Below are 15,297 nucleotides of genomic sequence, written 5' to 3' on the forward strand. Positions count from 1 at the left end.
CAAAAAGCCCTAACTCTACCCAAATCTCTAATTTTCTACCCTTAAGAACATGATTTAAGCCTAGAAATCTAATGGGTGTTGATAAAAATGGAAGAAAACAAGCTTAGGATTACATACCAATGAGGCTATGGTGAAGTTTCTCTTCAAAAATCGCCCAAGAGGTGTGGAGAAGAAGAAGTTTGTGAAAAATGGTGAAGTTCTCGTATTACATTCTGTTTTTGAACTTAAAAATAACTGGGCAGATTTTAGTCTATGTGATCGCGAAGAAGTGAATGCGATCGCGTTCAAGGCAGTGCGATCGCATAGAAGAAAACGGGTTCCCTTCCCAGGCTTGGTTTAATACATCGCGATCGCGGAAGAAACAATACGATCGCATAGAACAAATTGTAACCTCCCAGAATTTACTATACGCGATCGCGGAAGGACCTATGCGATTGCATAGCACAAAACAGGACCCCTGAAGTTTACACTATGCGATCGCGAGACTTCCTATGCGATCACATAATACAAAATAACTGGACACCAGCAACAGCAGAAAACCAAATTTTTTTAAGTGTAAATCACCCCGACACCTATCCAAAACTCACCCGAGATCTCGGGGCTCCAAACCAAATATACACAACCTCAAAAACATCCTACGGACTTATTCGTGTAATCAAATCACCAAAATAACATCATGAACATCGAATTAAACCTCAAAATCAATGAAATTTCTCAAAACTTCTTTAAACATCAAATTTTGCATTTAAGGTCCGAATCACGTCAAATGGATCCCGTTTCTTACCAAACTTTACCGACAACACATATAAATCCTATTGAACCTGTACCGGGCCCGAACTATACACGCAAATCGAGGTGATGCTGAAAAAGGTTTTTAAGGCCTTGGAATGCAGAATTCATTTTAAAAACTGGTCATCACAGTCTCCACCTCTAAAACAAACGTTCGTCCTCGAACGGACATAAGAAGGAAGTACATGAGTCGGGGAAAAGATGGGGATAACAGCTCCGCATATCGAACTCGGACTCCCAGGTCGATGCCTCAATAGGCTGACCTCTCCACTGAACACGAACAGAAGGAAAACTTTTCGATCTCAACTGACAAACCTGTCGGTCTAGAATAGCTACCGGCTCCTCCTCATAAGACAAGTCCTTGTCCAACTGGACAGTGCTGAAATCTAGCACGTGGGATGGATCGCCGTGATATTTTCGAAGCATGGACACATGAAACACTGGATGCACGACTGATAAGCTCGGCGGCAATGCAAGTCTATAAGCCATCTCTCCCACTCGATCAAAAATCTCAAACGGGCCAATGAACCTAGGGCTAAGCTTGCCCTTCTCCCAAATCTCATCACGCCCTTCATAGGCGACACTTGAAGCAATACCCGCTCACCGACCATGAAAGCCAAATCTCAAACCTTGCGGTCGGCATAGCTCTTTTGCTTTGACTGAGCTGTACGAAGTCTATCCTGAATAATTCCGACCTTGTCCAAGGCATCCTGAACCAGATCCGTACCCAACAACCGAGCCTCTCCTGGCTCAAATCATCCAACCGGCGATCGACACCGCCTACCATACAAAGCCTCATACGGAGCCATCTGAATACTCGACTGGTAGCTGTTGTTGTAGGCAAATTCTGCTAAAGGTAAAAACTGATCCCACGAGCCTCCAAAGTCAATGACACAAGCTCGGAGCATATCCTCCAAAATCTGAATGGTCCGCTCGGACTACCCGTCCGTCTGAGGATGAAATATTGTGCTCAACTCTCACTGAATTGCTCTCCAGAATTTGAGGTAAACTGCATACCTCGATCCGAAATAATAAACTCGGGCATACCATGAAGGCGAACAATCTCTCGGATATAGATCTCAGCTAACCTCTCCGAAGAATAGGAGACTGCCACAAGAATGAAATGTGCGACTTGGTTAGCCTATCAACAATAACCCACACTGCATCGAATTTCCTCTAGGTCTGTGGGAGTTCAACAACAAAGTCCATAGTGATACGCTCCCACTTCCACTCGGGAATCTCAATATGCTGAAATAAACCACCAGGTCTCTGATGCTCATACTTAACCTGCTGACAATTCAAATACCAAGCCACATATGCAACGATGTCCTTCTTCATTCTTCTCCACCAATAATGCTGCCATAAATCCTGATACATCTTCGCGGTGCTCGGATGAATAGAGTACCGGGAGCTATGGGCCTCCTCTAAAATCAACTCTCGAAGCCCATCCACATTAGGCACACAAACTCGACCCTGCAATCTCAAAACTCCATCATCACCTAAGGTAACCTGCTTGGAACCTCCGTGCTGCACTGTGTCTCTAAGGACACACAAATGGGGATCATCATATTATCGATCACGGATACGCTCCAATAAAGAAGAACGAGCGACTGTGCAAGCTAACACACGATTGGGCTCAGAAATATCCAACCTCACGAGCTGATTGGCCAAAGCCTGAACATCCAAAGCAAGTGGTCTCTCACCGACCGGAATATAATCAAGACTGCCCATACTGACTGACTTCCTACTCAAAGTATCGGCCACCACATTGGCCTTTCTCGGATGATATAAGATGGTGATATCATAGTCTTTCAACAACTCCAACCACCTTCTCTGCCTCAAATTCAACTCCTTTTGCTTGAACAAATATTGCAGACTCTTGTGATTCGTGAACACCTCATATGCCATGTCATACAGTAATGCATCCAAATCTTCAACACGTGAACAATGACTGCCAACTCCAAATCATGAATTGGAAAGTTCTTCTCATGAATCTTCAACTACCGCGAGGCAATGACCTTGCCATCTTGCATCAACACTGCACCAAATCCAATACGAGATGCATCACAATAAACTGTATAAGGCCCTGAACCTGTGGGCAAAACCAACACCGGTGCTGTAGTCAGAGCTGTCTTGAGCTTCTAAAAGCTCGCCTTACACTCGTCCGACCACCTGAACTGGGCACCCTTCTGGGTCAACCTGGTCATCGGGGTTGCGATAGATGAAAACTCCTGTGAGCACGTGATTTTTGCCTCACACGAATTACTCCAAAAGAATTTTCAAAATTAGGTCTTTTTTTAATTATGTGTTATTCTAGGAATTATTGTTCGATTTTCCTGATTGTTTGCATATTTTTGTGTGCATCTTTAGTTTTATTAATGCATTTAAAAATAAAAAAATAAAATATAACATCTGCACTTATGATTTGATTTTACATTGTTCTTGGTTAATTTAGTAAATTGTTGTTTTACAAAAATGAAAAAATTCACAAAAAATAATGTATTTTGCATTTTAGGGTTTAATGTCAAAATTTTGTGATTTTCTTTTAATTTAGTATTTAATTATTTATGATAATTATTATTTAGAATTAATTAGTATTTTTTTAAAGTTAATTTGAGTTTTATAAGTTAAATTTAGGATTTATTTTTAATTTTGAAAAAAGGGGAAGAAAGAAAAAAAAAGAAAATAAAAAGAGAAATTGAAGAGAAAAGAAAAATAAGGTCTTGGACCATTCTACTTAAAACAAAGACCAAGCTCAAACATTAATCAGCCCAAACCTACCCCAAAAACTGGCCCAGACCTTCCCCCAACTCGGTCCGTCTCCAGTTTCATCCAAACAACGTCGTTTCGTGTGTTTTAATCTGGATCGTGGAACTAGTTTGATCAAACGATCCAGATTCCCAACCATTACTCGTCTCACCCACAACCCGACCCGTCTTGTCCACGAACTGGTCCAACCCCACTCGATTAAAACGACCCCGTTTTAATTATTGATTCAATCAGAACCATTGGATTCCAATCATCCAACGACCCTGATTGAATCAATAATTTTAATATATCTAATACCCCTCAAGCCCCCCCTCACTTCACTCTCATCTCCTTCAACTCCCAAACCCTAAACGAAGTTTTCCTAAAATTCCACTTCTTTAATCCGGCGGCGCCGGCTCCGTTCACCATCAACTCCACACCACAAAGCCTCCTCACCCCCTCTTTCCAAATCCGTAGTTAGTTTCCTTCGAACACCCCTAGAACGGTTCAAATCTTGATTTTTATCTATGAACCCTAGCAGCCGCCACCATTCAGCATAACCTTCCGGTGGCGCCGTCGTCTCCTAACGACCCCAAATCGATACCCTAGAACCATCTCACTACCCTCTTTCCAAATCCCCACTTCACTCCCTTCGAATGACACCAGAACTGTTTGAATCTTAAAGGAACCCTAAAATCCCAAATTCCAAATCGGTCAGGTATTTGAAGGTTTGAGGTCGAAATCGACCTTAGTTATGTGTTCTCAGTCGAGAACACTCGATTAAGGTCTATTCCGGGTTCAAATTCAAAAATTTAAGGCCTAATTCAAGACGGGGTTCAATCATTTGGAGGTAGGTATCCTAATTTTAGTTTTTCTAATTCTTTTATTATTATCTGCCTCTACTCCTTTGTTATATTTTTAGAATGGTTATTTGGTCGAATTCGATTTGTGATTTTTTTTAGTTTAGTTTCTATATCGAACTAAAAATTATTGGTCGATTTGGTCTAGTTTATTCATAAGCTTCTTTAGTTATTATCCATGTCGTCTGAATTTGTGATTTATTCTGTTAATTATAGTAACCTCCGAGTCCTTCGTATTCCAGGATTAGTCAGAATAATTAGGATTAGTTTAATAATTTGGTATAATTCTTGTTTAATTGTGTTGATAAGAATTGATTAGTATAAGCTTAAAGTGGTCACTTAATTGAGAAGCTTCTATAATGGTAGGGATAACAATTCACTACTGAATAATTTAAAGCCATAAGAAATGAGTGGAATCAAATTTTTAAATGTTGAAAGGGCATTCTGTGAATCCTAAGGGCATTTCTCATTGCCTATTTAAGAAAACAACACACTGAAGAGAAGATGGGCCAGAAATACTGGAAAAAAATATGGATTTTACTGTTCCATTAAAATTTCTGAGATTGTGAGGCTTTTCATTTCTGAAACAATTCCTGAATAATCATAGGTTAAAATGATTTGAATTTGCTGGTTTTCAAGTGTTTGGTCCAAGTTCTGACTGTATTTTGATTACTAAGTATCATTTGATCCTTCTACTGGGTTGAATTTGGCTAAAAAATTGGTTTTCTTTGGTTTATTTTTACTGCTGAGTCCTGTTGTTGCTACTGCTGCACCTTACCCCTCTTTACTCTCATTTCCAGGTATTCATCTCACCTCCCAATGTATGAGAATGGATGAATATGAAGATTGGTTCCCTTAAATAGAAATTTGTACTAATGCAGTTTGTTATTCAATGTTTCTGCACTTTCGAAACTGTTTAGCTTAGCTTAATCTTATTATATTTCTTTCTGTTTGTTCTGAGTATGGACTGTTGTAGTATTATTAGCTTGGTAGTTCATTGTGGAGCATCAAAGGTGCATGAAAGGTCATGTTAAACGCTTGGCAATGTTTGAAAGTCTTAGGTGTCTATGAGATTGGATAATTAGTACATTTGGTTATTAGTATGTAGGCCAACTTCTATATTTATATTGTTGAAAGGAGTATGTTCAAATTTAAGTTATAAATGTGATTAAGTATAGAATCCATGTTAGAAAGGGAAGGTGTGATTATATAGTTAGTTGTTTCAGTGGTGTTTCAATTCTTAATATGTGAATAAACATCTTGTGAATGTGTTTCATGGCTGTGGATTGCATCATATTCATTCCAAGCCATCTCTATAGTAGTTTAGTGAGTTTTGATCTGAATTTAACTTCCATTAAACATGTATTAAGTAAGAGCTTCTTAGTTTGCCGTAATATACTTGGATCTACTATGCATAATGGATGTGTAGTTGCTTAAAATGGAATTTGGTTTATTAATTTCAGGGGTGGTTTAGCTTAGTGGTATCTATGTTTATACAATATTTGTTTTAAATGTTCAAAGGGCTATTGGTGTAACAATATGTTTAAAATCAAATTTGAAAACCTATGAGTTGATCGTGTTGCTGCAGGGATTCGACCTTGAATCCCTGCCTGGCCATTACACTGTGTCATTGAATTGGACCGACATTGGTAACATGCTTTGGGCCCAGGATTTAGATAGTATCTGGATTCATTAGTAATTAAAATATGGTAGGCTGTTGGACTCAGGTTTGGGCCTAAACTGGGCAGCCTTGTGTTAATTAAACCATCAATCCGTTAATTGAAGAAGTATAAAATAACGGGCATTAGTTGGGTTGTTGGGATTACTTCCGAATGAGACAGGAATCCGGGTAATTGTAAAAATGAACGGGTTGAGTTTTGATCATATTATGCATTGGGTTTAATATCAACTTTATTTTCTTTCTTCATTTACACTAGTAGTATATTTATTTAAGGTAAATTACTTGCGTTTGAATGTTAAATATTGTTTGGTTTATTAATTATGCGAGTTTGCTTTAGGTGGTTTAGGCTAGTCAATATAATAAAATCTGGGTGTTGTAGTGCTATGGTAAAAGTCATTTAATTGCTGGAATTTTACATCTCAAGCCTAAGGCTCAAGAATGTGAAAGGTGGTTATTCTCGTAAATGTCTCTACCTTAGTGTAAGGCTGGTTATTTTTGCAAATGGTTGTTCAATTAATGAGTGATTAAGGCTGCAAATTAAAATAGTTGGCACAGTTTGATAGGTGGGAGCGAATTAACTAATTAGTGTAGGAATTTAATTGAGGTGCGCCATGCCGAAAAAATATGACAATTGTGTGGCCCTCGTTTTAATTAATTTTTAACTCAACCTTAGAATTTAAGGCGTGCCATTTAGCAAAATTCCATGGCCTTCGCGAAGTTAAAACGCGTAGTTGCTTTAGGCGCGTACTTTAATAATATTACCTTCCTAAACTCGGGTGCACATTTATGTGACCCAAATCCAAATCTTAACAATGTTAAATAAAATATGTCGCGGATCGTGGGTGCATTTCATGTGGCGTGATCCAAAGGCGTGTTTTGTATAACGTTAAAATCTTCTTAAAAAATGGTTAAATGCGGTTTAAAGTAAAAATGCACATAGGTTTGAAAGTATTCTAAAATCAGATAATTAGGCCAATAATAATAGTTGAGCGACCGTGCTAGAACCACGGAACTCGGGAATGCCTAACACCTTCTCCCGGGTTAACATAATTCCTTACCCGGATTTCTAGTTCGCGGACTGTAATATAGAGTCAATCTTTTCCTCGATTCGGGATTTGAACTGGTGACTTGGGACACCCTAAATATCCCAAGTGGCGACTCTGAATCTTAATAAATATAATCCCGTTTTGATTGTATTTTAATTGAAAAAACTCCCTTATACCCTCCCGGGTGTAGGAAAAAGGAGGTGTGACAGCTCTGGCAACTCTGCTGGGGACCGAACCCAGAATCTCTGGTTGAGGGTTCAAGAATTTGAGCTTAGAATAATAGTTATATTCGGCTTTATTTATTGTCTGGTTTTATTCACATTTTTGGGCATAATGTGCTAAATGTTGCTTTTTACCGCTTTGATATTGTTGAACTGTATATAAAATTGCTACGAATCCCTCCTCTCTTTGAGTCTTCTAAATCATCTGGGAAGTGTGCACTTCGTGTGACTTCTTTTCTGTTAGAGTCATATCCCAAATTTAGAACGAGGTTTGGATAAGTTGCAAAGCTGGTGAAGCTTCTATATTCCTGGTACGCTGCCCCCCTCGGCTCGAGTTGTCCGCTCGGATAAGACAGGTCTAAAATAATAAATCCAAGTTTTCAAACCTAGTATAACATAACCTCATGACGGATCCCTAGTAGGAGAGCTTGCTAGCATCATGTGCATTTTGACTTTGGGGACTCAACACATGGGTTGGGTCCATCTAGGACAGGTGCACCCAAAATAACAGACCATCTTGATGCATCCTATGTGCTACATGTTGCCTTTATTCAAGGGTAAAAGGGGCATTTGGCGGACCAATGATAGTTGAGGGCAAATGAAAAAATGAAAAAGAAAAAAAGAAAAAAAAAAGAAAAAAAAAGAGTGAAGTGTGGAGATAAAGCGAGTTGGCCCAATTATGTTGTTAAAAAAATAGCTTGAAAATTCAGGAAAAAAAAAAGAGAAAAAGAAAATCCTAAAAGATTTTGCATGTTTCATCATTTTTCAAGAAAAAGCAAAAAAATATGTTTTCTCTAAATTAGTTATTTTTTTAATTATCGCCTGTATCCAAGCTGCCCGAACTACGCGAACCAGATTCTCGTCTCTCGGGGCGGAATATGTAGGCAACCCACATAGGGTCCGATCTTCCTAGTAAATCTTAGGTTCTTGGCTTTGCGGGGTCTTAGCGAAATTTTGCACTTCTAGCCACCTTTTGGCCAAATAAGCCATTTTGTAAAAATAGCCTCAATCATGTCTTGCAAAAATTCAAAATATTTTTCTATGGTTTATTCTTTAGATTTTCTTCCTAAAAAAAAGAGTCACACAAATATTTTTCTCTTCTAGGATATTTCCTTAATAGAGTATTTGTTTCAAAAGGATAAAAAAAACATGCCCGTTAAACTTGAGTTTAGAATAGGTCATAGAACGTTAAGTTTAGAAAATTCAAAAAAAAAGGATTTGCTGGTTTTATTTCTCTTTTCTCATCAGAGTAGTCGTTGAGGTAAAAAAGAAAAGAAAAAAGGAGAATGTCAGTTTGTTTACTTTATTCCCATTCTTCCAGAACAACGCAAAGATCTAATTCATGTGGTGTCATGATACGTAGGCAACCTACATAGGGTTCAGTGCTAGAAAAGCAAAGAAAAGAGAGGTTGAAATGAACAAATTGAGATGATTCCACTGACCTTTGTACCCTCGAAGTCATTTTAGAACCGATAACTGTGGCTAGGTGCATTGCACATAAAGTGATATTATCTTATGTTAAATGCCCTAATGCTAACATGGTGGATTCATTTTGTTATATTCATAGCAGAAGGGTGGTTGGTTTGTGGTTTTTAAAGTGGTAACTCCTCTCTACAACATAAAGTCCAAAGGCAATGGCAGACAACAACAGAACTGAATTGGTTGATATTGGAGCCCGAAAGCAGTTGGTCGAACAGGACAATAGGATGGTTGAAGAGGTAAAGATGTTGAGACAACACATGGCGGACATGTATCAGGTTTGGATGACTGGGAAGGCACCACCCACGCCACCACCTAGCTTCCTAGATGTCGCCCTTACCCAAGCTCCAGACAAAATGCCAGATGATCCTCCATACTCTCCAGATCCACCCGCTTATCTCTAAGCTCATGATGCCAATATTACCCATCAGAGGTTGCCCACAAGGTTCCCTACTCATACAAATAAGGCCCGCGGGATGAGCCTCATGTTAAAAATGAAAGGTTCACAAGAAGAGAAGGGAAAGATGGGATACCCAGGAGGCTGAAAGGCATAGAACAGTCCTTAAAGAACAAGCAAGGAATGAGAGACCAGGGTAGCATAACTTACAAAGAACTGTCTGTATCCCCTGACATTCGCTTGCCCGCGGGGTTTAAAGTGCCAAAATTTAACTTGTATGATGGGTGTGGAAATCCGGTAGCCCACCTGAAGGTTTATTACAGTAAAATGAGAGGTGTTGGAGAGAAAGATGACTTGATAATGGCGTATTTCAATGAGAGCCAGACTGGGGCAGCTTTGGACTGGCATGCTCGTCAAGATGTTGGCAAGTGGCCTACATTGGGTGACATGGCTCAAGATTTTGTTCGATATTTTCAATACAAATCAGGTGTTACCCCAAACCTCTCCTCCCTATCTAAAATGGAAAAGAAGCCAAGGAAAGCTTTAGAGAGTTTGGGCTCAGATGGAGGGAGCATGCTGCTCGAGTCAATACTCCGATTAGTGAAGAAGAAATGGTTGAGCTTTTCCTAAAAGCCCAGGGGGCCACCTACTTCAGTCATTTGATCCCGGCCTTGGGAAAGCCTTTCAATGATGTGTTAAAAATAGAGGAGCTAGTAGACGAGGGAATCAAGTCAGCCAAAATCATGAGTTGTTCAAAAGGCATTCAGAACATCCCAGTAAGCTTGGGTGGAAGAAAGAGAAACAGAAAAGATGATCCGATGGACTTTCCCGATCAACACTTCCAGCATCGACATCATCCCCGTGGATATCCTTGTGCACCAGATGATCCTCCCCAATACCACTTCTCTCCATAGAACTCCCAAAGTTGTACATCACTTTCCCAGTACCCAGCTCCACAGAATGCCTATCTACCCCCACGAGCCTACCGAAAACCACCTGGATCAGGTTTTTGGCCCAATCAAGCATTTAAGAATGAGAGGTTACGGAAGAAGAAAACCTTCACTCCATTGGGAGAGTCATATGTCAGTCTGTTCCAGAGGCTAAGGAAATTGGACATGTTGAATCCGACACAGATAGAAATTTCAAACCCTCTTTCAAAGAAGTTTGATTTTTCTCAAAGGTGCACATATTGCTCAGATGCCATGTGGCATGACATAGAGAAGTGTTGGAATCTGAAGATTGCGATTCAGAAGCTTATTGATGCATGCGACATTGTCGTGCAAAGTCTAGATGCAGTAGACACTAGCCAAAGTCCATCACCTATGCATAATGAGACACATATAGTGGGTATGATTTGTTTTGAAAAGGAATATGAGAATTCTTCTGAGGTCCTCGGAGGTCCACGTGCTGCGAAACTTTCAACGCTATCAGAGGTTGATCCTAAGAACGAGCAGGCAAAGGGAACCCAAAAGCAATTTGTTAAGAACAATGTGATAGAGATTTGTGAAGGTCTTAGTATTGTTGATGCAGAATTCAGTGGCTAAGATACCGTGCTTGATAATTGGAAAGACGATCCATTTCTTGGTCAACCAGAGAGAAGCTTTGGTAGTTAAATTGTTGTCATTTCTATTGTCCGGGTTATTTTAGGGTTGTAATCCGGATATTGTCTTGTGATTCAAACCCTTCTATCCTTTTATTTTATCTAGTTCCTTTAGTCGTAGTATCTCATTTAGTGTTATGTAGGTTTGTTTTAGGGTTGTACCCTAGTTTATTTTGTTTGTTTGTTGTTCAAACCCTTTCACCGTCTGTCTAATGTAATTCTCTATTTTCTACTATTTCTAGTCATTTTTGTTTAGTTCTCTTCTCCTCTTACAGTTCTTTTCATGCTAGTTCTAGTGACATGACATGCACGCATAATTCTCAGCTTGATCTTTAAAAGTCAGTTTAGTTAGGAAATAATTTTGAGATAGGGACGCTTGAGGGAAATAAGAATAGATTTGGACATTTTGAGATCATTTGAAGTCCGAACCTGTGAAACTGGGGCAGATAGAACATAAAAATACACTATTGAAATGCATCATGCTGCATTGGGTGAAGATAACGACGAGTTTGTCCCAAATTTGTAGGGGGCCATTCGTGGTAATGAGAGTGAGAGTGTTGTCCAATGGTGCTTTGTATGTAACAAATGTAGAAGGCGAATGTGTCGATATGGTTATCAAGTCTGGCGTAATCAAAAGATGTTATGAATGCTTTCCTTGGTTTGTTTAATTGTGTTGTTTGTACTTGGCATGTTTTGGAAATTAGAATGACGAAGGCATTTTGTTCTGCTATCTAAACACTTTATTCTTCGTTACCCCTTTGAGCCTTATTTATTTTCTTTCATACCCCTCTTTCGGAATCAGTAGTAAAGATCAGAAACGCAAGCGTGAAAGATAAGTAAAAGAAAAAGAAGAAGAAAAGGAAAAAAAAGGAAGAAAAAGAAAGAGAAAAAGAAAAAACAACAAAATAACAAAAAGAGAAAAAGAAAGAAAAGAAAAGAAGAGAAAGAGGAAGAAAAAGGAAAGAAAAATCACAACAACAAAGTAATTTCAATGGCATGAACTACGTTCGACCTGGTTCCTTTTAAGGATACGTAGGCAGCCTCATGGTTCGGTCCCATCAAAACAAAATCCAAAAATTCCCAAGAAAGAAACTGGAGCAGAAGTTGTGGTTGTTGTAAGAAATCTAATTCCGAAAGTTGTAATTTTGAACCCATATTGAATTGTTTGAGCCTTTGATACCATTTCTTTCTAACCCTATCCAAAAGCCCACATTACGGTCCAAAGAAAGACCTTCTGATCAGTCTTCAAGGGATGTCAAGTCGAGCAAGTATAGGTGGTTCATATCAAAGGGCGACACTCTGATCCAAACTGGAAAAATAAAAAATGAGAGGGTCTTATTGGTGAAAACCTTCACGGACACATTGAGGCAACTGTAAGTTGAGAGAAAGAACAAAATGAGAGAGACTTGATGGTGAAAACCCTTCGGGCACTACAAGTCGAATAAGGATTGTGAATCAGATTGGATAATCAGAGCATTGAAGCTCAGTTTCACGGTTTGAAGGTACAACAAGAGTTAAACATCAGACTTGCTTGACAGAATAGGCCATAGGTGCATGTCATGGTCATTAGAGTTGGTGTCCACATCTGATAGGTTTCCACTTTGTAGTTTTCTTGTTAGGAATCATCTCTTCCCTTTATCCTTTACTTTGTGCCTTTTGTCTAGGTTACTTCCTCTCTTTGAGTCTGTGCGGTTGAAACAAGTGAGAAATGACTTCAAAATTTGCCACCAGCTTTCCAATTGCACAAAACATGGTCTGGCTAACACATCAAAATGTCATAAGTCAGGAAAAAAAAACAAGCGCATTGAGGTGGTAACAATCAACATGCTTTGGGATCCTTGTGAAATACAAAGGTTTGGTACATATCAATTCATTAACAATGCAACAAGATGGAGGGTGTTAGGCAAATGGATCAAAGGTATATTCGGTGAAACACGAAGGTTTGGTACATATCAATCCATGAACAATGCAACAAGATGGAGGGTGTTTGGTGAATGGATCAGAGGTATTTTCTATGATAATATTGACGAAAAGGGTGGTAAATTAGTGATAAGCAAGATCTTCCAAGCAGAAGTCAAAGTTATTATGGCAAGCGATGAAGCAATAGACCTCAAGGCCAAGGCCTGTGTTTTATGTCAGGAAAGAACAGCATGCGCGCTGAGTGGATGACAATTAATGCGCTTTGGGATTCATGGGAAACACAAAGGTTCAGTACGTGTCAATGGTATTGGGTTTGAATGGATCAGAGGTATTTTCCGTGATAAGGGTGATAGAGAAAGTGATTAGTCAATAAACAAGCAAAGTTTTTGAGTGAGAATCAAAGTGATCATGGGAAGTGAAGAAGCAATCGCCCTCGAAATTCAAGGCTACAAACCAACCATCATATTTTTAAACTGACAAAATTTTCTTTGATTGAAAGTTGAAACAGGGGCAGAAAATTTCATTCGTTTCGGAGAACCCTCTGTAAGGAAAAGCAAAGCACCAGACAGGTTTGACCGTAAATTTTCAGGACCCTCCTGGAAAATGGGACCTAGTTTAAAATTCAAAATAGTCATAAGTAGTAAAATCTAGCATAAATGTATCCCAAGGAATATAAGATGGTTTTAAAGTTCGCATGTTGGCGATAAGATTCAATTAGCAGTTTTCAGGATCCTCCTGAATAATGGGGCCTAGCTTTAAGATTGTTGTTAGATAACAAGATATAGCGGAAATAATACCTTTATAAGATATAACTTAGGTTTAAAATTGTCGTTTAATTAAGAGTTGTCAGGACCCTCTTGAATAATGGGACTCAGCTTTAAGATTTTCATTAAATAACAAGATTTAGCGTAAGTTCTGTTATAGGGTAATATAATTCAGCCGTAAAGAAATGTCACTCTTAGGATTAAACTTGACTTTTGATTTTCAGGACCCTCCTGGATAATGGGGAATAGTTTAAGACCCTCTTAGATAACAAGATTTAGCGGAAGTCACACCTTTAGAAAATATAACTTAGATTTAAAATTGTCGTAGTTAAGAGTTGTCAGGACCCCCTGGATAATGGGACCTAGCTTTCAAATTCTTAGTAATATTTGGTAATATGATTTAGTTTAACACTTACATATGCGCCCAGCTACCAAACTGGGGCAGAAAATTTTCTTTGTTTTGTCTATTTTTTTAAAATCAGGGACCCGCATGGAGAACAGGGAGAAGCAGTTCAAGTTTAGCAATCAGGCGCCCACCTGGAGAGCAAGGGAATACAATTCAAGTTTTAGCAATCAGGCGCCCACGTGGAGAGCAAGGGAGTACAGTTCAAGTTTCAGCTTTCAAGTTCTTACTGATATTTGGTAATATGATTCAGTTAACACTCACATATGTGCCCAGATACCAAACTAGGGCAAAAAAAATTCTTTGTTTTTGTCTATTTTGTTGAAATCAGGCGCCCACCTGGAGAGCAAGGGAATACATTCAAGTTCAGCAGTCAGGCGCCCACCTGGAGAGCAAGGGAATACAATTCAAGTTCAGCAATCAGTCGCCCACCTAGAGAGCAAGGGAATACATTCAAGTTCAGCAGTCAGGGGCCCACCTGGAGAGCAAGGGAATACATTAAGGATTAGCAGTCAGGCGCCCACCCGGAGAGCAAGGGAGTACAATTCAAGATCAGCAGTCAGGAGCCCACCTGGAGAGCAAGGGAATACAATTCAAGTTCAGCAATCAGGCGCCCACCTGGAGAGCAAGAGAATACAATTCAAGTTTAGCAATCAGGCACCCACATGGAGAGCAAGGGAATATAATTCAAGTTCAGCAGTCAGGCGTCCACCTGGAGAAAAGGGAAAACATCTCAGATTACAATTTAAGTGGGCAACAAAGGGATTTCACCGGGAAAATACAAGTCAACGAGGCAACAACAGTCACAAGACCAAGTTTGAAAATAAATCTTTGTAAAGCATAGATTATAGCTTAGTCTAGCTTCTTCATTTTGTCATGGTGTAATAAGGAGGTCAGTAAGCAGTAGCAGCAGCAACAACAACAGTGAAATCACAGCTTCATGGTAGTTCTAGCTACCAAAACTTCCCGAACTACATTGACCTGATTCTTTTATAGCCAAGGATATGTAGGAAACCTTTGAAGCAGAGGTTCAGTCAAATTCTTTCAAAAATGCTTCCCACGGAGTATTCAAACATGCAAAAATCGCTTGTATCTGCTCACTTTATCTTTGCACGAAAAATCTTCGTGTTTCCGGGCAAAGAGGGGCAGCTGTGAGCACGTGATTATTGCCTCACACGAATTACTCCAAAAGAATTCCCAAAATTAGCCTTTTCTTTAATTATGTGTTATTCTAGGAATTACTGTTCGATTTTCCTGATTGTTTGCATATTTTTGTGTGCAAATTTAGTTTTATTAATGCATTAAAAATACAATAAAAATATAATATCTGCACTTAGGATTTGATTTTACATTGTTCTTGGTTAATTTAGTAAATTGTTGTTTTACAAA

Source organism: Nicotiana sylvestris, chromosome 2 (genome assembly GCF_000393655.2).
Source record: "Nicotiana sylvestris chromosome 2, ASM39365v2, whole genome shotgun sequence".
NCBI lineage: Eukaryota > Viridiplantae > Streptophyta > Magnoliopsida > Solanales > Solanaceae > Nicotiana > Nicotiana sylvestris.